The following is a 24,856-nucleotide window of genomic DNA, read 5'->3' as shown; positions in this document are numbered from 1 at the left end:
CAACCAGAAATGGTAATTAAAATAACTCACTGTTGTCAAAATTTTTAAATGTATGATAAATGAAGCCCAGTAAATAGTGAAAATATGAGAAAGGTGATTAAATCTGACAATTTCCTTGTAAAAGGCTTGAGATGATAAATATCTCCTGTGATTAGTTATTAATTTAGTACAAGAGATTTTGCTTCAGCCTAAAATATTTTATGAACAGTGGCATAAAGAAATATCTTAGAAGATAGGTATACACATGTTTAACCAGAGGAGAAATAGCTGGAACTTGATTGGTATTAATTTAAAATGGCAGACCTGACATGTATGTGCCTGGGCTACTTTCCGTATGACGGTCCTTTCAGAAATTAAAAAAGAATACATGAAGACATGAAGACTGACAGAGTACTTTCAGCTTGAACCTTTTTGTCTCATGAAGATGGAAAGGTTTTATGTATATCATTCCTCAACTGATAAAATATTTAATTTAAGGTAGTATAAAATAACTCCTTGCTTACTGAAGTTGACAAAAGCAAACTTGTTTCATTAACAGTTATAGTTGCACTGCTAATAATTTCCCTTAAAATTAATGTGAATTCCTTTATATTTAAAGAAAAGATGAAATAATGGTGGTTGTAATGAAGTGCTGTATCACGTTACTGTTGGCTGAATCCATAGCACATCAGTCTACTGGTGGCATATATCATTGTGTGTCTGTGTAATGTTTTGTTTGTGAATCTATCTCTTTGCAAGGGCAAATCTGCGTCTTCATCTTTAGCCCCTCTGCCCCAGCCTCAGCCCCTGGAACCTCACATAGAGCCCAGCTCAGAGAATCAATTTAATACCTACATGTTGAGGGAATTATAAATGTTGCTTTTGTAGGATGTATAAGTCTGTTTTTAAATTTGGCTTGAACTCTGGCTGAAATCCAGGCAACTGGTTCACATGTCCTCCTTCTACCAGATTTATTTATTTCTGAATAAAGTTGATACTTTATAAAATGAGGACAATGTCATTGTCTTGATTTAGATAGAGCTTGCTTTTTGTATTACATGCTTTTTATCTGAAAGCCATAGCTTCGTTTTTTGAACAATACCTAGGTTTTAATGTTGAATCATTGGTTTCTTTTTTAATAGAGTCTTTTGAATACTTTTAAATGAAGATCCAGAAAATTCATTTGCTTTTCATATGTAATGACACCTTGTATTAATTGAAAAGAGGCAGAGGAGACAGTTACAGGTTTTTTTCTGTTTCTTGGTGAGAAAAGTATGGCTATATGAAAAAACTGTTGCATATTTTTTCTTAATTCTTCCTTGTAGCACTTTTAAGTGCTGCTCTTTAAATGTATGTTTAATATTTGCTTAATTGTAAGTATGAACCTAAACATACTGATTTAAGTCCAGGTTCACATTAGAACAATTATCTGGTTAATTGCTCTTGTGCAAAAATTGGCTAAAAAATCATCAGAACATCAACTTGTGAAAGCAGTGGCAGGAGTTTCAAAACCACCAAGCATACCTGCTGCAAATCACATCAGCAAAGCAATTAATTTAGGCTAATTGCTTTTCTGTTTGTTTAAGATGCACTTTGGAACTGTCTTTTGAAATCATGGCAATTAAGATTAGTAAGCAATATAATTAAAGAATGTTAGAATTGTCACTATTTTTCAAAAATGGTAATTATTCCATATGAACCTATATAGTAGATCTATCACCCATGTGGGACTTTGAAATAATTAAAGCAAAATAGGAGTATTTTAGCACACAAGTTTCCCTTTAAAAATAAACCGAGTAGATTACCTTTTCAGCAACTGTAGCACAGGGTTATCTTTAATCTCTAATTATCAAGAAGAATTGTCTAGTTTCAATAATGCACACTAAGGAGGTTTGTTCACGTAGGGGGAGAAATAACCAACGAAGATGGCACTGGCTAGTGGCATTTTCTCTAACAGATGTGTTTTGGGGTTCTTGTATGGCTTCTAACATAATCAGGATTTTTAAATGTCTTAAAAAACAGATTAAGCATACCTCATGTTATTGAAGTTTTCCTTTACTGAGCATTATAATTTGGGCAGCACCAATTTGTCTAAAATTGAAAGTGACTTGAGTTTGTTTCTTTATGAAGCCATGTTGTAACAGAACCTCAGCTTAAAAAAAATGGCAACTTTAGGAATCAGTTCTTCATTGGAAATGTAGGAATGTCATTAGTGGGGGAATTAGTCATTCCCCAAACTGCTTCTCTGTCACCATATTGTCAAACAGCAAGTAGCTATTTCCTTCATCTCTCTCCTTCCCTAAGGAGCCATTCTTATCACGCAGCATGTTTAGTGGCCTGTCCTGCCCCATGAAATTATCCAAAGCTAATAGATTGAATTGTATTAAGGACTGTGGCTCTCAGAGTGAATCTTTGAGAGACACACCTGTTAGAGGAAGTCTTGGTAGCAGTTATTTTATGACTTTCTGGGTCTGTGACAGTAAATTGAGGAAGATATTCATTAAAATTAGATTTGATGCAATCAATTAAATTTCAAGTTTTGTTTTGGCATTCTACTTTTTGTTTGGTAGTAGATATAAAAATTATTTTCTTTATTTTTCTTTATTTCTGCTAAAATCGGTATGAATAGATCTCTAAGCCTAGCTAATTAACTGTATCACAAATCTAAATTTTTCTCTAGTGATCACTTTCATGGAGAAGAACAAAAGTATATTTAGTTTTTACAAGGATATATTTTTCTTTACTTCTTTTACAAAACTTCATAGTTTCTAGAAGTGCAGCATACTTGATCCAGATTTCCCAGTGATGCTGTTTGTTGTGGAATGTTTGATTAGAAAACTTCATGTTGAAGGTAAAAATACCAAATCAGATGAAAATAAATAGATTGATTAGAATAAATATAAAAGTGTGGAGGACTCCTAGAATACAGAAGAATGAACAAAGAAACCTAAATAATGTTGGTCTTCTTTTGAATCTGTCATTGAAGTAGCAGAACAGTGTTACTCTAGTTTGGGGAAAACTCAAGCTAGTACTTCTTTTTGGCCTTTAAAACATGAATTCTGCAATTATTTATAGTTGAAAGACAGCATAGGTGCTATAAAATTTGTCACTATTTCGCAGACTTTAGAAGGTTGCAAATTATAGCCACATATTTACCCTATCCCTATATGCATGCCTTTGTGCATTGGTATATTGACTACCCCTTACATCAAGAGGTGGCATCTGTTTCTCTATCCCCTTGAACTTGGGCTGGCTTTGTGACTTGCTCTAACCAGTAGGATGTAGTGGAAATTATGTTGTGGGACTTCCAAGGTTTGGCTTCAGGGGGCCTTGCAACTTGCTTTTCTGGAAGCTGCCCCACCTGAAGAGGCCCAGAGTAGTCTCTCTGAGAATGAGAGATCACATGGAGATAGAGGTCTAGCCAACAGCCAGGGTCAACTGTCAGACGTGTGAAAGAGGCCATCTTAGACCATCCAGCCTCAGTCAAACCTTTGGATTCCTGCAGTCCTGTGAATGAAACCCGCAGAACTGCTCAGCTGAGACCAGGGAGTTGTGAGCAAGTAAGAGCAGTTTTTTTAAGCTGTGAAGTTTTGGTGTAGTTTGTTATTCAGACATTGACTTTGTAGCTGCTCTTTGTTGAACATTTTGTATCAAGTTAGGCAAGGTGCCAAGAGTGCTTTATTCATTATCCTATTTAATTATCACATCAACTCTGTGACATAGGTATCATTATGGCCTATTTTATAGATGAGGTAAAAAAAAAAAGGCTCAGAGAGGTAAAAGATCTTGCTGGCGATCACAGCTAGTAAGTGCAGTCAGGATTGAATGCAGATCTGCCTGACCTCATTCTCATCTGTCAAACTAGATCCAAAAGCTTATTCTAAGTTTAAAAATACATTTGGTTGCGATAAGCAGTTAAACCTACCAGTAGAGTCTATGAATATAAGTACTAGCTAAATTGCCTTATAATAAAATACATCTCATTGATTAAATATTACAATAAAATACCATCCATTTGCAGTTTCTAGTGTTATTATTTAATCTTGGGTAATCACCTGAAAAATGCATGGGGAAAAGAGACAGTTCTTCTGAAAGGAATAGTGTGAATACAAAATTAAAAATACATAAATATAAGGCCTTGATTTTATGTGTATTTAAAACAGTTTTTGGCGTTTCATATTATTCAGAATAGAACTCTTTCTACCCTATTGTCAAGTTAGGGAGAAATGGAAAAAGAGGAGATCGTCTTTTAGAAGAATTGTGGCTGAAGCTTAATCACTGTTATGTTTGCCTTCAACACTGTGTTTTTTTTAGTAATAAATCTTGTAAGGACATAACTTCAATGGCCTATAGGCAGTAATGGAACTAATACCTATGATGAAAATACCACAAAAAATTCTACAAATAGAAGTGGTAGTCTTTTCATTTTTTGAAATGCTTCTTTAAAAAATTTTAACTATCACCTTAGAAACCATACATCAATAAACTAATTAAGACTAGTGGGTGATTCTGACATGTATATCATATCTCATCTTACCATTTACTATATAGCACCACACTAATCAGACCTGCCTCAGGGTTTTATTGCCTGTTAAATGAAGCCTGGGAGCATTTCCTCTATGATTTATTATGGTATTTGGAGAAGTAGTTTCATTTGGGAAATACAGTTTCCATTTGTTTTCCTTTTAATGTGAATTTAAACTCAATTCCTATTTTTGATTTTGATTAATCTTTTTTTCCATTAACAAATTACCAGTGAATTTTAATATTTTGATATTTTGTTTATTACACACAGAGATGAATATTTTGTTTTGTGTGAGTATATATCTGGAGACTCCTGCATTTGGGGAGAGGAGAAAGAGTAGGTTGCATTTTTTTTCTTTTGGTTTTAACTTACACACAGATGGATTGTAAATTTCTTAGAATGTGACATTGATAAAAGCATAGGAATTAAAACTGTATCTGGGAATTCTGACTTTTCCATACTCCTGGGCTCCTAACCAGAAGTTTAGTAAATGTGTGTTGATTGATTAGATGGCAATATAAATAAACCTAGTAAACGTAAGCTTATGTTCAAGGTAAAAGAAAAAGGAAATGAACTGTTCACATTCGTCAAGAAATAGAGCAAATCAAAATAAATCAGTCAAAAGAGTCAAGTTCATTTAATGAATATAGACATAGCCTTTAAAAATGCGTTATAAATGTAATTGAAGAATTAAAGAGGCACACACTGAATTCTCCGACAGGGGTGTGGTTTATATGTGAGATACTTGGATACAGTTTTAGTCTGACAACATGTTAACCTTGCTGGATTAAAAAAAAACTGAATGAAGACAAGGGGAGAAAAATCCTGGAGAAACATCATATCCTTGTGGCAGCAATTTATTAGGAAAGGGGATGACAAAATATGTCAAGACAATGCCCTGGCTTTCTTCATTAAATTTAGTAATGATTTGGGGAAAAAAAAGAAGAATTTTTCTGTAACTTTTACTCTCACTGTTGTGGCCTCTCCCATTGCGGAGCACAGGCTCCGGACGCACAGGCTTAGTGGCCATGGCTCACGGGCCCAGCCGCTCCGCAGCATGTCGGATCTTCCCGGACCGGGGCACGAACCCGTGTCCCCTGCATCAGCAGGCAGATTCTCAACCACTGCGCCACCAGGGAAGCCCTGTAACATTTTTTTCTGCAGATTTATAGACGTTTGTGGGATAAATATCTTCAAAGAAATATATATTACTTATCACACAGTTAATATTTTGCATATTATGGTCTTATTAGAATTAGAAATGTTTGGTAATTTATATCTTTAAATAGATGTACATCTTTTTGTTTCCAAGATTTTTCTTTTATGAATTTATTTCCAGTACTGAGACATCATTATGTTATAGAGGAGTTTTGTTTTTGTTTTCTTTTTTGGTGATGGCTTTTGGCAGCCATCCATCTCCAAGTACAGTGTAATATGTAACAGTGAAGCTTATTAAAGGGGGAGAAGTATAAACTATCACCAGGCAGGCCCTGACAGACATTCAGACATCCACACAGACACTGCTGCTACTTGATGGTGTCTCCCATTTTGAAAATGTAGCTATTTAAAAAGGGACAAGGTTGCAATAACTTTAACACGCCTGTTGCTTGTTGTATGCACGTATATTTTATTTGTGATTCTTTCCCCACTGACAGTATCTTTCTAATGTGTAATTTGAATGGTTACATTTATCTTTGCTAACTTGTCACTGTTAGTTGTATACTACGTTTCAATCCTCTAAATAGATTGTATATGTGCACACTGTACTTGGTAAAGAATTTAGAATTTGTGGTGATCCACACTGATGGGCTTGGGAGTATGTATGGGGGAGAACATGGGATAGATAGTAATTCAAAGTAGCAGGAAATCGTAATGCACCTCTCCATGTTTTTAGCACTGATAGACATTTATTTCATTTCATTGTTGAGATAATGGTGTCCTGTAAGCATTTAGGTGGAACAAAATGCCTAGGGTTAAACGTGGACTATAGTTAATCTTCAGTGCAATTCATCCTCAGTCAGGTAATAAAAAATATACACGTGTTATTTTGAAAGTTCTGTTAAAGCTGTTACTTAAAAGTGCCAATCATATCCAGATGAAAGTTCCAGAATATATCCCAAATATATTATAATCATCAGCATCGAGCTGCAATCATTTATTTTAAGAATCACATTTGCAAGCTAGGTCCATTTAAAATAAATATCCTGAGCTTCCTTGGAGGCACAGTGGTTAAGAATCCGCCTGCCAATGCAGGGGACACAGGTTCAAGCCCTGGTCTGGGAAGACCCCACATGCTGCGGAGCAACTAAGCCCATGCGCCACAACTGCCGAGCCCGTGTGCCGCAACTACAGAGGCCCATGTGCCTAGAGCCCATGCTCCGCAACAGGAGAATCCACCACAATGAGAAACCCATGCACTGCAATGAAGAGCTGCCCCCACTTGCTACAACTAGAAGAAAGCCCGCAGGCAGCAACAAAGACCCAACACAGCCAAAAATAAATAAAATAAAATAAAATCAATAAAACATTTAAAGTAAAATAAAATATCCCAAATCTTAGTGTAAAAGTAATTTTTTAGTGAAATTACTTTTTTTAAAAACAGTAGACACACCCAACTGGGTTGTTTAAGTATTTGTACGAGTGAAACTTATTTCCAAAGACTTCAGAGTGGAAAAACCAACAACTTTTTTTTTAATTAAAAATAATTTTTAACATCTTTATTGGAGTATAATTGCTTTACAATGGTGTGTTAGTTTCTGCTGTATAACAAAGTGAATCAGCTATACATATACATATATCCCCATATCTCCTCCCTCTTGCATCTCCCTCCCACCCTCCCTATCCCACCCCTCTAGGTGGTCACAGAGCACTGAGTTGATCTCCCTGTGCTATGCAGCTGCTTCCCACTGGCTATCTACAACCGACAACTTTTGACTTTATATTTTAAGGGCAACACAGAGGAAATTTTCGTTCAATTTCTGTTTAATTTGCTGTGACTGCTTTTGACATTCACAAATTATATCATTAATTTTGACATGCAAATAAGAAAACCAGCGACTTTGGGATTCAGCTCTGAAGAGCTCTCATAGGTGCTTAGACATGTCGTCTTTGTCTCCCCACCAGGAATAACAGGATGATCGGTAAATGAGATGTTGTAGTTTTCCCACACGCCTTTGTAAAAGGAGTCTTTTTTCCTCTTTCTGATCCATTACAGAGCATTTGATTCTCAGGAACTGTTCCCCCTTTAATTTGTGCCTTCTTTCCTTACTTAAAGTTGTGGTCTCTTTTACTTTTTTTTGATGAAGTCATTGATGACATTTTCTCACGTAATTTTTTCCCCTTTAACTTGGATCTTCTTCCATTCCTTCAACCTATAGAGTATTTTCTTTTATTGTTGTCAGTGTCACTAATGACATTTTCATCTGGTTCTTGACATATTCATTTTATAATACATGGCATTGTAAGGAGTTTTTTGGTCAGTGACATTTTGGCAAACACTTGCCAGTGGCTACCAGAGAAGGTCAGTTAGACGTGGAGCAATGAAATAAATTACCCTGAAGGTTTCTGTGCAATACTAATGAATAAGGTTCGCAGAGGACTATGGGAGTCTGGGGTTCTTTTTGTTGTTTCTTTTTGTTGTTGTTATTGTTGTTCCAGATTTTATCATTGTCATTCACTATATAACCTTGATTTAAGTTCTCTTTTATAAGATTGAGTTAATGAGAACCTACCTTAGTGAAATGTTTGGAGGCTTAATCATGTTTCAAAAGCACCTTGAGTATGAATCATTTGTTCATTATTAGAATGGTGGCTTGGGTGGTACCATCCATCATTGATGCTTTATCGCCATTGTAGCCTCATGGTTCCCTGCAAATTGACAGTGAAGGTCTTACATCAAACATTTTAAAGACACTAGCAGATTCTTGATGGCTACTTATTGCTTATTGTGTGGTAATACTAAAGTGTTCACAATTATCTGAAGAAAATAAGGCAATTAGTGTGTACTTATTATTGTATATTTTCATAAACGTCTCTTTTCAGATTAAATGGGTGAAGTGTTTTCAGATTCATAAATGGAGTTTTTTTTTTTTTTAAAGAAAACAGTGACCCCTACTTATGTTGCCGTAAAGTAAAATACCTTAATATATAGCTACTTTACCTCTGTGAATGTTTTTCACTTGCAGTTTTTATCCAAATACTGTATATTTTAATGAGTTACACTTTTCAAAATATACTTTAACATTATCTACACACACACATATACACACATGATGGACTAATAAGGAGATTAAATGAAATTCAAAATATCTAAGGAAGCAGGGCTTTCAATTTCTAATTTCTGGTTCAGTTGAGGAAATATAATGACTGAAAATTAAGGAAATTAACTGTTTACTTTGAGTGTTTATATGTAATTCTGTGTTTGATATATTCCAAGAATCCTAGGATCTGATTTGGAAGTAGTTGCAAAGGACATGTAACTCAGCCTTCTACCTGTAAACTGCTGACTCTTCTTCTATTGCATATATGCGGTTCTTTCTTTTTTTCTTTTCTTCCCATCTTCTTACCACTTTTCCTTCATCTCTCATCTGGGTCTGTTTAGTTAACATATTAAATCACATTCTGACTATCTGACATTCAAAATGCTTCATAACTAAAAGATCAGCACTTTTTGAAAGTATTTTAAAAGTCAGGTTATTTATTCTCAGTTTTAAAAAAAGACTGCAACACATCCCCTGAACTTTAGAGCTTGGGCAGGTGTATGAGAGGTTTTAAAATACAGAGACATCTCCCTGGAGCGTGTGTTTTGCAGGAGTGGAGTGGGGAGGACACAGCGGACTGCCAGGGGGCAAACCGCTAGAGGGAAGACACTGCACATGTTGATTTCCCTTTACTCTGTCTTGCTTTGTTTTTCCAGCCCTGTGGCTTGCAGGTTTATTAAAATGCTAATGATGTTTATTCTATTTTAATTGGCAGCTCTCCAGATTTGATTATTGATATATCTGAATAACAGTGAAATGCAACATCAAGGTCTCACTTGACTCTTTTCCCTAGATTTTGTCAGTAGAAGTATAAATACCACAATGTCAGATGGATCATATTGTAGTTTTTTTATCTGTATAAAAATGAAATGTTACGAGAGCACTGTCAACTGTTTGGAAATGAGCTTTTATTGGGATAGCGAGGGGTCTCCCATGGGCTCCAGCCTTAGGTGAGTGTGCTATTCCACTCTCTGAGGAATAATCATATTGCCAATAACGAGTGCCTGATGTGTTTATGGGTTTTCATTGCTGTTCTCATTTTCTGAGTGTTGGTATTTCACATCTTGTACAAACTGACTAACATGTATACTAATAGACTGCAGAATACATACACCTGTGAACTGGCAAGGGACTGAGGCTTTAACTATATTTCTACCTGCTCTTTCTGAAAATTTTAACCACAGCCCTTTGGGGTTGAAAAGACTTCTGAGAACACCTCATGTAACTTCTTCATATTGCTATTTTGAAACTGAGGCTCAAAGATCACCTGTGACTTGTCTAGGTTCACACAGCCTGCTAGTGGTGAAGGTGGCCCTTGGCTGAGCTTCTCCTTTACCTTCCATTATATCCACTTATTTGCCATCAACACTTGTTTTCTTTCATGGCCTAGAATGGAACTGGGTATCTCTAGATTTTACACTCTTGTGTTTCTTTTATGCCCCTTTGGCAAAACAACAACACACACGCAAGGAGGTTTTTAGTAAATATTTTTTTAAAAAATGGAGACTATCTAAAATCTCACTTTCTAAACATTTCCGTTGTTGACATTTTGGTGAACATCTTTTTAGATATGCACATATGTGCGTGTCCTTCCCCCACCTCCTTTTGGAATTACATCGTGTGTGCTGTTTTGCAGTCTGTGTTTATGTCAACAATATACTACGGATTTATTTTTATTTTAATAAATATAGATGCCTCTCACCATTTCTCATGGATTTACGGTAGGGTTTTAGCACATTGCACTTAACCAGTCTCTTATTGATAGACATTCTAATTATTTCCAATTTTTACTCTTATAAATAACTGTATGGTGAACATCCTTATGCCTGTGTCTTTGTGTACTTTTAATTTTTGTCTCCTTAGGGTTAAATTCTTAAAATGGAATTCCTGCACATAAGGGTAAATGTATGTAAACTTCTTATACATCTTGCTTAATTCCCTATAGAAGATGATATCAATATATGTCTATATCCCTGGAGAAGAGTATCTGTTTCTCCATACCTATGCCAACCCTGGATGCAATCATCACCTATTTTGGAGCATTTAAAAATAACTTTAATGTTTAAATTTAATGTTTTTTAATGTTTAATAAAATTATTTAGGCACTAAATGATTATTTTCCACTAAGAGACAGTATGCATAATAGTTATGCCTGGAGCCAGACAGTCTGGATTTGAATCCTGGTTCTGCCACTTGCTACACATTTGTCACTGGGCAAGTTGCTTAGTCTCCCTTTGTTTTATTATTTGTAAAATGAAGTTTCCAATAGTACTCACTTCATAATGTTTTTGTCTGATTTAAATGTGATTATACATGTAAAGCACTTAGGACAGTTTCTGGCATGTAGTTAATTACTTAATACATGCCAGCTATAATAATAATAATTATTATTATCAGTCAGTGAGCATTTTATTTCCATCTACAGTTTATAGTACACAATGCTGGAATATGGGGTTTGAAAAGAAATGTAAGACACAAGTATCCCACTGATCAAAAAGACCCACCACATACCAGAGATAAGGCATAAGTAGTAAATGAGAGTTACATAATCAAGTTAAATAACAACACAAAATTACACTGTAAGAAAAGACATGGACTAAAACATTATTAATTACCAAGTGAATGGTATATTCATGAAACAGGCTTCCATGATAATATTTGGAAGAGCAATACCACAGTTTGCTCTACTGTTTTGTATTCTTTTTTTCCCAACAGGAACGACTCCTGTGATTTAGGGTGATTGTATATCTCAATTCGTGCAGCACAGTCCTGGTTTGTGTCTGGCCTAATATCATGGTTGGATGATAAATTATATGGTCACCCTTTTATCCCAGTGATACCTTTCTGTGAATGTCATTGTGATGATGATGTGATGTCAAATTCTTGCTTTGGCCTAGGACCTATTTTGACTATTATCTTTGCTCATTTGTTCTATTTTGGATCAATTTTATAGTTTAATTTAGAGGACAGTCTTATTTCCAGGTGCTCAGGGGAAAGCTCATTCTTAACTATCACTTACTGCTTACAAATGTTAGAAGAGAAACTTGGTTTACTGCCAGAGAACAATAGTTTATTGCTGGATTATTGATGATCCAGCATGTTGCATCAGGGTATCAACTGAGACTTTATTTTTCTGAAACCAAAGGGAGAAATATTTCAGGGTGAATTATGGCAGTTAGGTGGACAATTTTAAATTTATAAATAAAACAAATCCACTCTTTCTTAGAGGTCTAACATGTTATTTTGCACACAGGTGTGATTGTGACGATAAACATGTTTTGAGCAATGTGTAGTTCTCCACATCTTCAGTACAGATTTTAAAAAGTATTTTAATGTCCTGCATTGTTGACATCTTAGCCAGTTTCCTAATATTTGATTGTAGTTGAACCTTCTTATCTGCTTTCCTTGCCATTGATGTCACAATAATACATTTAAAAGATTGAGAGTTTAGGTTTTGAATGATGAATAAATGGTAAGAAAGAACATAAAGGAATAGAGGTTGACTATGCTGGGCCTTGGCAAAAGTGAAACATTTTTTAGCTCTTTCATTGTAACTATCTCTTAATTAGATATTATCAAATGTTGAAGGAAGATGCTTGTCACATTTGGATTTATTGTGTAGGAAATTCATGCTCTGAATCATAGTGGGCCGAGATGACTTTTTTCTGATCTAGATGAGAACATTGTCATATTATAATATTAATGTTTGATTCAATATAATTTGTATTCCCTTTTTTTTTTTTTTTTTTTTTTAGTCATTGATTATGTGCCAGGCAGTGTGCTTAGTACTGGCAACACATAGTTGAATAATAAATGGTCTCTGCCTCCCAGAGCAGGGGAGGGTAGGGAGAGGCTAATAAGACTTGTGAATAGCCATAGGATTTAAAAAACCTACTTGTATATCATTATAGAATAACAGCTGAAACACTAACACTTACATAGCATTGACTTTGCTAACCACTGTTCTAAGTGCTTTACATATAGTAAATTCCTAACAACCCTGTGAGGTAGATACTATTATTATTCCCATTTTTCAAATAAGGGAACCAAGGCACAAGAGATTAAGTGGCCCAGTGTCACATAAGTAAAATACAGTTTTCTATTCCAAGTGAACTCTTTAGAGAAGCAGTATTCACATGTCTCTTTTGTGTCTGATAAGCATTATGAGAAGTAATTGTCGTGTGACCCAAGAATTTGTGAGAGAAAATTACTGCATATGATTTTGTTTATTTGTCATTTATTCACTTACCAGGTATTTATTAAATACTTACCATGACCGGACATTTGGGCTAGGACAGTAAGCAGAATCTTTGTGTTCCCTGCCTTCATGGAGTTGATAGTTAGCAATACTTGCCTCTGACGTAGTCAAGGGATTTCTGGATGATTGTATAATACTTTTGCCACTTTTCATTTTCATCATTTCTATGCACTCTTTTTAACTTGTTGAGCACGCTCTGAAACCCTGTTTGCTCTTCCTATAATTGAGGGAGTCAATGGTCTCCAGTTTCCATGAGTAGATAGTTTTTAATTACTGTACATTGCACTTGTGTGTAACCTGGATTTTTACATATTGTACAATGACTTCCTTAAACTGATGTTTATATACCAAATCTCATTGCTCTCACTGATGAAAGATGGTCCCTGTAGATTTTCTAACTTATTTTCAGTGACTAACGGGATATATTGTTTAACTAAAATTCGTACTGCAGTTATATTCCGTTTTACATATTGGGGAATGAGTAAACTTTTCCTGTCCAAATGAGAAAATAATTCTAGGTCCTGAGTTGATTTATCAGTGCTCAGTGGTGTAACTGCCAACTACTGCAGCTGCTGGGAGAGTGTGACCTGTGTGGAGGCCTTGGGATGCTAATGGGTAATGACTTGTAAGAACTCCCTCACTGGTTGAGTTTGCACTGTTTTTTTCTTTCAGCAAGTCATGATTCTCTCCCCAGGGTCTTGCAGAGAGGCGATCACTTATGTGCAATCTGGGCTGCTGAAAAAGAAAGCTTCTCCCACCTCTCCTTCAGGGACCTAGTGTTTCCCACCTTGGAGGCTAAACGGCTTAGGGGCTGGCTGACCTTTGCCTGAGACCCAGAAACAGGGTGGAAAAAAGGGCAGTTGCTCTTAGGTAAGGGAAACTGCTCCCTTCTCAGCCTCAGCCATGAGGCTGACTTTTCCTTAAGGCCCCATCAAGACTCTTACCTCCCTGCTGAATTATGCAGGCCCAAGGAAGACATGACTGCAGGATCACAATTAGGGATTTTATCCTGCCCTTCCTCCATCTGTCCCAAGTAACATCTTAATTCTTTTCTTTTTACTTTCAAACTTGTTTTCAGGACTGGTTTTTATCCTCAAGTGGGGGACTGTCTCTAAGTATATGAAAAGGGCTTTCCTCTGGGATTTTTTTCTTTAGTTCAGATATTAAACTAAACATAGAACATAATTTATTGAAAACGATTTTTCTTTTTGGTGTGGTGGCCCATTTTCCCCCAGTAGAATGCCAACCCAATTTTACTCTGCATTCTCAAAGCTGGTGGCTGAGAGCTTTCTTCCTCTCCTCTTTATTTCAGAAGTAAGTAGTAGTTTGTCTAATTACTGTACTGTAGTTACAATTATAGAGAAAAGGTCAGTCTAGTCCTTGCCAATTAAAGTAGGAAAAAGCTACATTTATAACCACTAAGATCCATTATGTCAATTTAATGCTGTTCATCAGTGTGTAACCTGTTTTCTAGGATATATAAATCTAATTTTGGTATTATAGTACACTCACCCTTTTAAAGGCCTTTGGTACTGCAGAAAAGACATTATTGTGAGTGACATATTAATTGTGCATCCTTTCATTGTGTCTCATCATGGATTTTAGGATCTGGATTTTGTAAAACCTCGTCATCATAGTAAGTAGGAATAGACCCTCCGAGTCACTGGTTGATCCTTTTATTTTTAATTATTTGACAAAATAACATAACCTGTTGTGATTTAGGTTTTCTAACTTTTTTCAGTGATAAATAGGCATATACTATATAACTAAAATTCTCATTGCTCTGATGTTTCATTTTAAATATAGGAAAAATCTATAAACTTTTACTATCCTAGTGAGAAAATAATCCTGGGATCTAAGTTAATTTTTCATTGGTATTTTCTTATCTTTACTATTTTCATTTTTATATTTGTATAGTATTTAAGGATTTTTAACATCATTTAGTACATTAAGAAAATATGATTGAAAATGAAATATTTGTGTTAATTTCACCCCTTATGAAAAGTCTGAACACAATATATCTTTATATGCCGTGCAGGATGTATCACTTATCACCAGGTTTTTGCAAATCTGAAATGTTGCCTTCTTAAGTAATCCTTTTGCTTTAGTAGTTTTTTTTTTTTTTTTTTTTTTTTTGTGGTATGCGGGCCTCTCACTGTTGTGGCCTCTCCCGTTGCAGAGCGCAGGCTCCAGACGCACAGGCTCAGCGGCCATGGCTCACGGGCCCAGCCGCTCCGCGGCATGTGGGATCTTCCCGGACCGGGGCACGAACCCGTATCCCCTGCATCGGCAGGCGGATTCTCAACCACTGCGCCACCAGGGAAGCCCCCTTTAGTAGTTTTTTGAATAAAATCGCATAGTGTTTTGAATCAAGAAAAATGGGGGTGGGAAGGTTGAGTTTGTCTGGCTTAGACTTGTGAGGGTTATGAGAACATACCTACAACTTGTTAATCCAGAGTAGATTTCTCTATTCAGAGTAATTGTCTGTAATATTAGCCAAGGACATTCTGATTCTTGTTCTCTGAGAATTTACAAATCTAAAATATGGGAATACTAATTGAAACACCACCGTTTACTTGCTAGGGACCTATTATCTTGGTTTCTTTTTCCTTGTTCCAGTAAGGTTCAAGGTATACCTTCAGGCCTTTGAAGCTCCCCATAGCTATATTTGCCTCTTTCAGTATCTTCTACATGCAAGAGAAAATGTAAAATTTAGTAGACTTATCATGGCTTTCTTTTCTTGTTTTAGCTCTTAGAAGCTATTGTCTTGAACTCCAAGATCTGAATATGTCATGGTTGATTACATTAACCTCCCCACCAATCCTACTTTTCTCTAAGTCAGACTGGGACTGACACATTCCACTTTTCTATGCAGTGACTTTTTTCCTGACCCTCTAGAAATCAAATTTTGGGTTGAATTGATTTTATGATCTTAAATCCTTGGTCCGTATGTCACCTTGGAATAGTCCCTGGCTCTGTTCTTTCTCCTCCAATCTCTCCACTTACTAATGTTTGAATAATAATGCCAGCGACCACAACCACCATGGACACACACACACACACACACACACACACACACACACACACACACACACACCATTAGAAGTTGGTGGTTATTGCTTTATAGTTACAGTTTTATTTGTGGAAATTTGATCTATATATTTTGTGTGTGTGTGTGTGGTACGCGGGCCTCTCACTGTTGTGGCCTCTCCCATCGTGGAGCACAGGCTCCGGACGCGCAGGCTCAGTGGCCATGGCTCACGGGCCCAGCCGCTCCGCGGCATGTGGGATCTTCCCGGACCGGGGCACGAACCCGTGTCCCCTGCATCGGCAGGCGGATTCTCAACCACTGCACCACCAGGGAAGCCCAGATATATATATTTTTAAATATAAATTTATATATTTATTTTTGGCTGACATTGGATCTTCGTTGCGCGCAGACTTTCTCTAGTTGCAGCAAGTGGGGGCTACTCTCTGTTGCGGTGCATAGGCTTCTCATTGTGGTGGCTTCTCTTGTTTCAGAACACTGGGTCTACATGCACCGGCTCAGTAGTTGTGGCTCTTCGGCTCTAGAGTGCAGGCTCAATAGTTGTGGCACACAGGCTTAGTTGCTCTGCGGTTATGTGGGATCTTTCCAGACCAGGGCTCAAACCCATGTCCCCTGCACTGGCAGGTGGATTCTTAACCACTGTGCCACCAGGGGAGTCCCTGATATCTTTAAATATTATAAAACACAGCACTTCCTGTTTGCTTAAGCCTCTCATTCTTGGGATTTATAGTTTTCTTATTATAGGTCCTATGTATTTCATATTAAATTTAGTTTTATTCAGTAATTTTATTGCTGTAGTGAATGATATCAATTTAATGTTTTTTAACTGGTTATTATTGGTCAATGAGAGTATACTTTTTGTACATTTTAAATATACTTCTGTATGTAAATTTTTTAATGGACCATCTTTCTGAATTTATATAGGTTCTAATAGGTTTATAGTTGATTCTCTTGGCTCTTAAAGGTAGACAGTCACACCATTTGAAAATAATGATAAATTTACCCTGTTTTTTCTAAGATTTTGCCTTTTATTTCCTTTTATTTATTTCTATATTTGATTGTATTCTCTAGAATGTCAGGAGGCAAGTTAACTTTATCCATCTCCCCCATCCCTTTTTTTAACATCTTTATTGGAGTATAATTGCTTTACAATGGTATATTAGTTTCTGCTGTATAAAAAAGTGAAGCTTTATATATACATATATACCCATATCCCCTCCCTCTTGTGTCTCCCTCCCTCCCACCCTCCCTATCCCACCCCTCTACGTGGTCAAAAAGCACCGAGCTGATCTCCCTGTGCGATGCAGCTGCTTCCCACTAGCTATCAGTTTTACATTTGGTAGTGTATATATGTCCATACCACTCTCTCACTTTGTCCCAGCTTACCCTTCCCCCTCCTCTTGTCCTCAAGTCCACTCTCTACGTCTTTGTCTTTATTCCTGTCCTGCCCCTAGGTTCTTCAGAACCAATTTTTTTTTTTTTTTTTTTTAGAATCCATATATATATGTTAGCATATGGTATTTGTTTTTCTCTTCCTGACTTACTTCACTCTGTATGACAGACTCTAGGTCCATCCACCTCACTACAAATAACTCAATTTTGTTTATTTGTATGGCTGAGTAATATTACATTGTATACATGTGCCACATCTTCTTTATCCATTCATCTGTCGATGGACACTTAGGTTGCTTCCATGACCTGGCTATTGTAAATAGTGCTGCAATGAACATTGTTGTACATGACTCTTTTTGAATTATGGTTTTCTCAGAATATATGCCCAGTAGTGGGATTGCTGGGTCATATGGTAGTTCTGTTTTCAGTTTTTTAAGGAACCTCCGTACTGTACTCCATAGTAGCTGTATCAATTTACATTCCCACCAACAGAGCAGGAGAGTTCCCTTTTCTCCACACCCTCTCCAGCATTTATTGTTTGTATATTTTTTGATGATGGCCATTCTGACCGGTGTGAGGTGATACCTCATTGTCCTTTTGATCTGCATTTCTCTAATGATTAGTGATGTTGAGCATTCTTTTATGTGTTTGTTGGCAGTCTGTATATCATCTTTGGAAAAATGTCTATTTAGGTCTTCTGCCCATTTTTGGATTTGGTTTTTTGTTTTTTTGATATTAGCTGCATGAGCTGCTTGTATATTTTGGAGATTAATCCTTTGTCAGTTGCTTCATTTGCAAATATTTTCTCCCATTCTGAGGGTTGTCCTTTCATCTTGTTTATAGTATCCTTTGCTGTGCAAAAGCTTTTTAAGTTTCATTAGGTCCCATTTGTTTATTTTTGTGTTTATTTCCATTTCTCTAGGAGGTGGGTCAAAAAGGATCTTGCTGTGTTTTATGTCATAGACTGTTCTGCCTATGTTTTCCTCTAAGAGTTTTATAGTGTCGGGCCTTACATTTAGGTCTTTAATTCATTTGGAATTTATTCTTGTGTATGGTGTTAGGAAGTGTTCTAGTTTCATTCTTTTACATGTAGCTGTCCAGTTTTCCCAGCACCACTTATTGAAGAGGCTGTCTTTTCTCCATTGTATATTCTTGCCTCCTTTATCAAAGACAAGGCGACTGTGTGTGTGTGGGTTTATCTCTGGGCTTTCTATCCTGTACCATTGATCTATATTTCTGGTTTTGTGCCAGTACCATACTGTCTTGATTACTGAAGCTTTGTAGTATAGTCTGAATTCAGGGAGCCTGATTCCTCCAGCTCCGTTTTTCTTTCTCAAGATTGTTTTGGCTATTTGGGTTCTTTTGTGTTTCCATACAAATTGGGAAATTTTTTGTTCTAGTTCTGTGAAAAATGCCATTGGTAGTTTGTTAGGGATTGCATTGTGTCTGTAGATTGCTTTGGGTAGTATAGTCATTTTCACAATGTTGATTCTTCCAATCCAAGAACATGATATATCTTTCCATATGTTTGTATTGTCTTTAATTTCCTTCATCAGTGTCTTTTAGATTTCTGCATACAAGTCTTTTGTCTCCTTAGGTAGGTTTATTCCTAGGTATCTTATTCTTTTTGTTGCAATGGTAAATGGGAGTGTTTCCTTAATTTCTCTTTCAGATTTTTCATCCTTAGTGTATAGGAATGCAAGAGATTTCTGTGCATTAATTTTGTATCCTGCTACTTTACCAAATTCATTGATTAACTAGTAGTTTTCTGGTAGCATCTTTAGGATTCTCTATATATAGTATCATGTCATCTGCAATCAGTGACAGTTTTACTTCTTCTTTTCTGATTTGGATGCCTTTTATTTATTTTTCTTCTCTGATTGCTGCAGCTAAACTTCTAAAACTGTGTTGAATAATAGTGGTGAGAGTTGGCAACCTTGTATTGTTCCTGATCTTAGAGGAAACAGTTTCAGTTTTTCACCATTGAGAACGATATTGGCTGTGGGTTTGTCATTTATGGCCTTTATTATGTTGAGGTAGGTTCCCTCTATGCCCACTTTCTGGAGAGTTTTTATCATAAGTGGGTGTTGAATTTTGTCAAAAGCTTTTTCTGCATCTGTTGAGATGATCATATGGTTTTTATCCTTCCATTTGTTAATATGGTGTATCACATTGATTGATTTGCGTATATTGAAGCATCCTTGCATTCCTGGCATAAACCCCACTTGATCATGGTGTAGGATCCTTTTAATATGCCCTTGGACTCTGTTTGCTAGTATTTTGTTGAGGAATTTTGCGTCTATATTCATCAGTGATATTGACCTGTGGTTTTCTTTTTGTGTGACATCTTTGTCTGGTCTTGGGATCAGGGTGATGGTAGCCTCGTAGAATGAGTATGGGAGTGTTCCTCCCTCTGCTATATTTTGGAAGACTTTGAGAAGGATAGGTGTTAGCTCTTCTCTAAATATTTAATAGAATTTGCCTGTGAAGCCATATGGTCCTGGGCTTTTGTTTGTTGGAAGATTTTTAATCACAGTTTCAATTTCAGTGCTTGTGATTGGTCTGTTTATATTTTCTATTTTCTCTTGGTTCAGTCTCAGAAGGTTGTGCTTTTCTAAGAATTTATCCATTTCTTCCAGGTTGTCCATCTTATTGGCATATAGTTGCTTGTAGTAATCTTTCATGATCCTTTGTATTTCTGCATTGTCAGTTGTTACTTCTCCTTTTTCATTTCTAATTCTGTTGATTTGAGACTTCTCCCTTTTTTTCTTGATGAGTCAGGCTAATGGTTTATCAGTTGTGTTTATCTTCTCAAAGAACCAGCTTTTAGTTTTACTGATCTTTGCTATTGTTTTCTTCATTTCTTTTTCATTTATTTCTGATCTGATCTTTATGATTTCTTTCCTTCTGCTAACTTTGGGGGTTTTTTGTTCTTCTTTCTCTAATTGCTTTAGGTGTAAGGTTAGGTTGTTTATTTGCGATGTTTCTTGTTTCTTGAGGTTGGATTGTATTGCTGTAAACTTCCCTCTTAGAAGTTCTTGTGCTGCATCCCACAGGTTTTGGGTTGTCGTGTTTTCATTGTCATTTGTTTCTAGGTAGTTTTTGATTTCCTCTTTGATTTCTTCAGTGATCTCTTGGTTATTGAGTAGCATATTGTTGAGCCTCCATGTGTTTGTATTTTTTTACAGTTTTTTTTCCCCTGCAATTGATATTTAGTCTTATAGCATTGTGGTCAGAAAGGATACTTTATATGATTTAATTTTTTTTTTTTTTGCGGTTCGCGGGCCTCTCACTGTTGCGGCCTCTCCCCTTGCGGAGCACAGGCTCCAGACACGCAGGCTCAGTGGCCATGGCTCACGGGCCCAGCCGCTCTGCGGCATGTGGGATCTTCCCGGACCGGGGCACGAACCCATGTCCCCTGCATTGGCACACGGACTCTCAACCACTGCGCCACCAGGGAAGCCCTATACAATTTAAATTTTCTTAAATTTATCAAGGCTTGATTTGTGGACCAAGATATGGTCTGTCCTGGGGAATGTTCCATGAGCATTTGAGAAGAAAGTGTATTCTGTTGTTTTTGGATGGAATGTCTTATAAATATCAGTTAAGTCTATCTTGTCTAATGTGTCATTTAAAGCTTGTGTTTCCTTATTTATTTTCATTTTGGTTGATCTGTCCATTGGTGAAAGTGAGGTGTTAAATTAGTCCCCTACTATGATTGTGTTACTGTCAATTTCCCCTGTTATGGCTGTTAGCATTTGTCTTATGTATTGAGGTGCTCCTATGTTGTGTGCATAAGTATTTACAATTGTTATATCTTCTTCTTGGGTTGATCCCTTGATCATTATGTAGTGTCCTTTGTCTCTTGTAATAGTCTTTATTTTAAAGTCTAATTCGTCTGATATGAGAATTGCTACTCCAGCTTTCTTCTGATTTCCATTTGCATGGAATATCATATTGCATCCCCTCACTTGCAGTCTGTTTGTTCCCTAGGTCTGAAGTGGGTCTCTTGTAGACAGCATATATACGGGTCTTGTTTTTGTATCCATTCAGCCAGTCTGTGTCTTTTGGTTGGAGCATTTAATCCATTTACATTTAAGGTAGTTATCAATATGTATGTTCCTGTTACCATTTTCTTAATTGGTTTGGGTTTGTTTTTGTAGGTCTTTTCCTTCTCTTGTGTTTCCTGCCTAGAGAAGTTCCTTTAGCATTTGTTGTAAAGCTGGTTTGGTGGTGCTGAATTCTCTTAGCTTTTGCTTGCTTGTAAAGGTTTTAATTTCTCCATTGAATCTGAATGAGATCCTTGCCAGGTAGAGTAATCTTGGTTGTAGGTTTTTCCCTTTCATCACTTTAAATATTTCCTGCCACTCCCTTCTGGCTTGCAGAGTTTCTGCTGAAAGATCAGCTGTTAACCTTATGGGGATTCCGATGTATGTTATTTGTTGCATTTCCCTTGCTGCTTTTAATATGTTTTCTTTGTATTTAATTTTTGATAGTTTGATTAATATGTTTCTTGGCATGTTTCTCTTTGGATTTATCCTGTATAGGACTCTGCGCTTCCTGGACTGTATTGACTATTTACTTTCCCATGTTAGGGAAGTTTTCAACTATAATCTCTTCAAATATTTTCTCAGTCCCTTTCTTTTTCTCTTCTTCTGGGACCCCTATAATTTGAATGTTGGTGCGTTTAATGTTGTCCCAGAGGTCTCTGAGACTGTCCTCAATTCTTTTCATTCTTTTCTCTTTATTCTGCTCTGCAGTAGTTATTTCCACTATTTTATCTTCCAGGTCACTTATCCCTTCTTCTGCCACAGTTATTCTGCTATTGATTCCTTCTAGAGAATTTTTAATTTCATTTATTTTGTTTTCATCATTGTCTGTTTGCTCTTTAGTTCATCTAGGTCCTTGTTAAATGTTTCTTGTGTTTTCTCCATTCTATTTTCAAGATTTTGGATCATCTTTATTATCATTACTCAGAATTCTTTTTCAGGTAGACTTCTATTTCCTCTTCATTTATTTGGTCTGTTGGGTTTTTACCTTGCTCTTTCATCTGCTGCATATTTTTCTGTCTTCTCATTCTGTTTAACTTCCAGTGTTTGGGGTCTCCTTTTCTCAGGCTGCAGGTTTGTAGTTCCCATTGTTTTTGGTGTCTGCCCCCAGTGGGTGAGGTTGGTTCAGTGACTTGTGTAGGATCCCTGGTGGAGGAGACTGGTGCCTGTGTTCTGGTGGGTGGCACTGGATCTTGTCGTTCGGTGGGTAGGGCAGTGTCCAGTGGTGTTTTTTGGGGTGAACTTAGTATGATTTTAGGCAGCCTCTCTGCTAATGGGTGGGGTTGTGTTCCTTTCTTGCTAGTTGTTTGGCTTGGGGAGTCCAGCATTGGAGTTTGCTGGCTGTTGGGTGGAGCTGGGTCTTAGCATTAAGGCGGAGATCTCTGGGAGAGTTCTTGCTGATTGATATTATGTGGTGTCAGGACATCTCTGGTGGTCCAGTGTCCTGAACTTGGCTCTCTCACCTCAGAGGCTCAGGCCTGACACCAGGGCGGAGCACCAAGACCCTGTCAGCCACACTGCTGGATCCACATCAGAAGAGCAAGGAATAGAAAGGGCTTCCTCAGAACTTAAAAGCCTCACTGTTGGCCTCCTGGCTGGGTCTCTGCAACACGTAATCCCTTAAGACATAAGCTGATGGCAGGTCCAAAACATTGCTCTCCTCTGACTGGCTTCCTGGAGTGGGTTCCTGAGTTGCCATAGTCCTCCCCACTACAGCAGCCGCCTCAAACCGGAAGTGGTGGTGCCACGCCCCCCCCTTTTTTTTGTAAAGCAGATATATTAAATGAAACAAAATGGTAAAAAGTGTTAGTGGAAAGTTACCTGTGTCTGGGTAATTAGAATTGAAAGGTGACTTATAGAAGTAATTGATGCATCAATTTTATTAACACTGAACATTTAAAAAGCTAAACTGAGTTTTACTTTTGCTTTTGATTCCTATCAAGTATAAATTTATTGGCTTTCAGAGATATTTTTCTTTTATCTTTTCTTTTAATTACATAGCTGTATTAAAATTTGACTGTTCTCAAACAGTGTCGTTATATAATTTATTTTGTATATAGTGTACTGAAACTAATAATGCCTCTATACCTTTTAGTTTTATTTTGTTTTTTAAGAAAAATCAAAGTTGAATTCACTGGTTATTGAGTATTCACAGACCATTCCTAAAACTCCATAGAACACAGCAAACATGATCTTTCAAATAAAAAGTGTTGCATTGGGTTTTGTTGCATCTTCTCTCAAAAAAGCAAACCTTTCTATAAGAGATACTTTGGCATATTTCTATGACTAGATCTATATAAAACATACTTTATAGTAGTGATTTAGAATTTTAGACTATTTGTTGATGCAATATATTTTAATGGCTCTAAGTTGCACCACAAAATGAATTATTTGGAATGGAAAACTGTTTTGGAAAAAAATATTTCCCCCTTACCCTTAACCGTATAAAAAAAAATCCCCTTAATTATCTCACATTTTTATGTTGTCCTTAGCTTACTCTTTTTTTCTCAGTTTGTTCAGTGCCATTTATAGGGGTGCATGAAGTGAAAAATCGAATACTACATGATGCATATTTTCAGATGATGGATATTTGCATATCTAACAGCTAGATCTAACTCTTATCTTTTGATGTAAAATAAATTTATCAAAACTCTTGTTTTTTAATTTGAATAACATAGATCATTTGAAGAGCGCTTAAAAATAAAATTATATTAATTTAATAGATTGTTAGTGTAGCCATTTGTATAACTAACTAATTATACTGATCCCCACTATTTTAATTTTCTTTTCTTTCTTTTTTTTTGGTATCTGTTTGCCATGCAAAAGAGCTAACATGCATTAGAATCAAATTATTTTTCTTGGAACTTCAGATGAGAGAAGTGCTGCTATTATTTTTTGTTTTTTGATATGTAAAGCTAGAAGTATATTTTAAGAAAAACTCCATTTTAGATAGATACATAAAATGATGTTTAAAACCTGTTTTATGAGCAGATGAAAACTTGTTGATATTAAGTGTTTTAATAACAACACATTTAAAATTTCTCTAAATGAGGAAAAGCAAACAGTAGGGGTTGATTCAGGGTAAGATGCTAAGCTATCAGCTAGCTTTGATACTTTCTCTACTCCAGAAATTTTTAAATCCCCAAGTTGTGAAAAACACGACTATTCCTTTTTTGTACTTTAGTATAGTATGTCTAGGATATACAGGTAGGATTTTTTAACCAGAATGACATTAATGTACATTTCTCCGGAAATTATTTTTTGATATCAAGTACATAAATTTTGTTCCTAGGTTGAATAGGTTTACATTTTATATGCCATAAAGAATTTTGTTCTGTTAATTAA

At 36.3% G+C, this 24,856-nt stretch overlaps 1 protein-coding gene and 1 pseudogene across 2 annotated transcripts in view; one reads left to right on the top strand and one right to left on the bottom strand.

Moving 5' to 3' along the window:
* The window catches only part of FBXL17 (F-box and leucine rich repeat protein 17), a 489,758-nt gene that overhangs the window by 184,130 nt on the left and 280,772 nt on the right, over window positions 1-24,856 (top strand). The gene's annotated exons all lie outside the window — the stretch shown is intronic.
* LOC131756268 (shieldin complex subunit 1-like) lies at window positions 22,976-23,210 on the bottom strand (annotated as a pseudogene).

This window comes from Kogia breviceps, chromosome 4 (assembly GCF_026419965.1).
Source record: "Kogia breviceps isolate mKogBre1 chromosome 4, mKogBre1 haplotype 1, whole genome shotgun sequence".
NCBI lineage: Eukaryota > Metazoa > Chordata > Mammalia > Artiodactyla > Physeteridae > Kogia > Kogia breviceps.
This window is presented reverse-complemented; position numbering and strand designations above follow the sequence as displayed.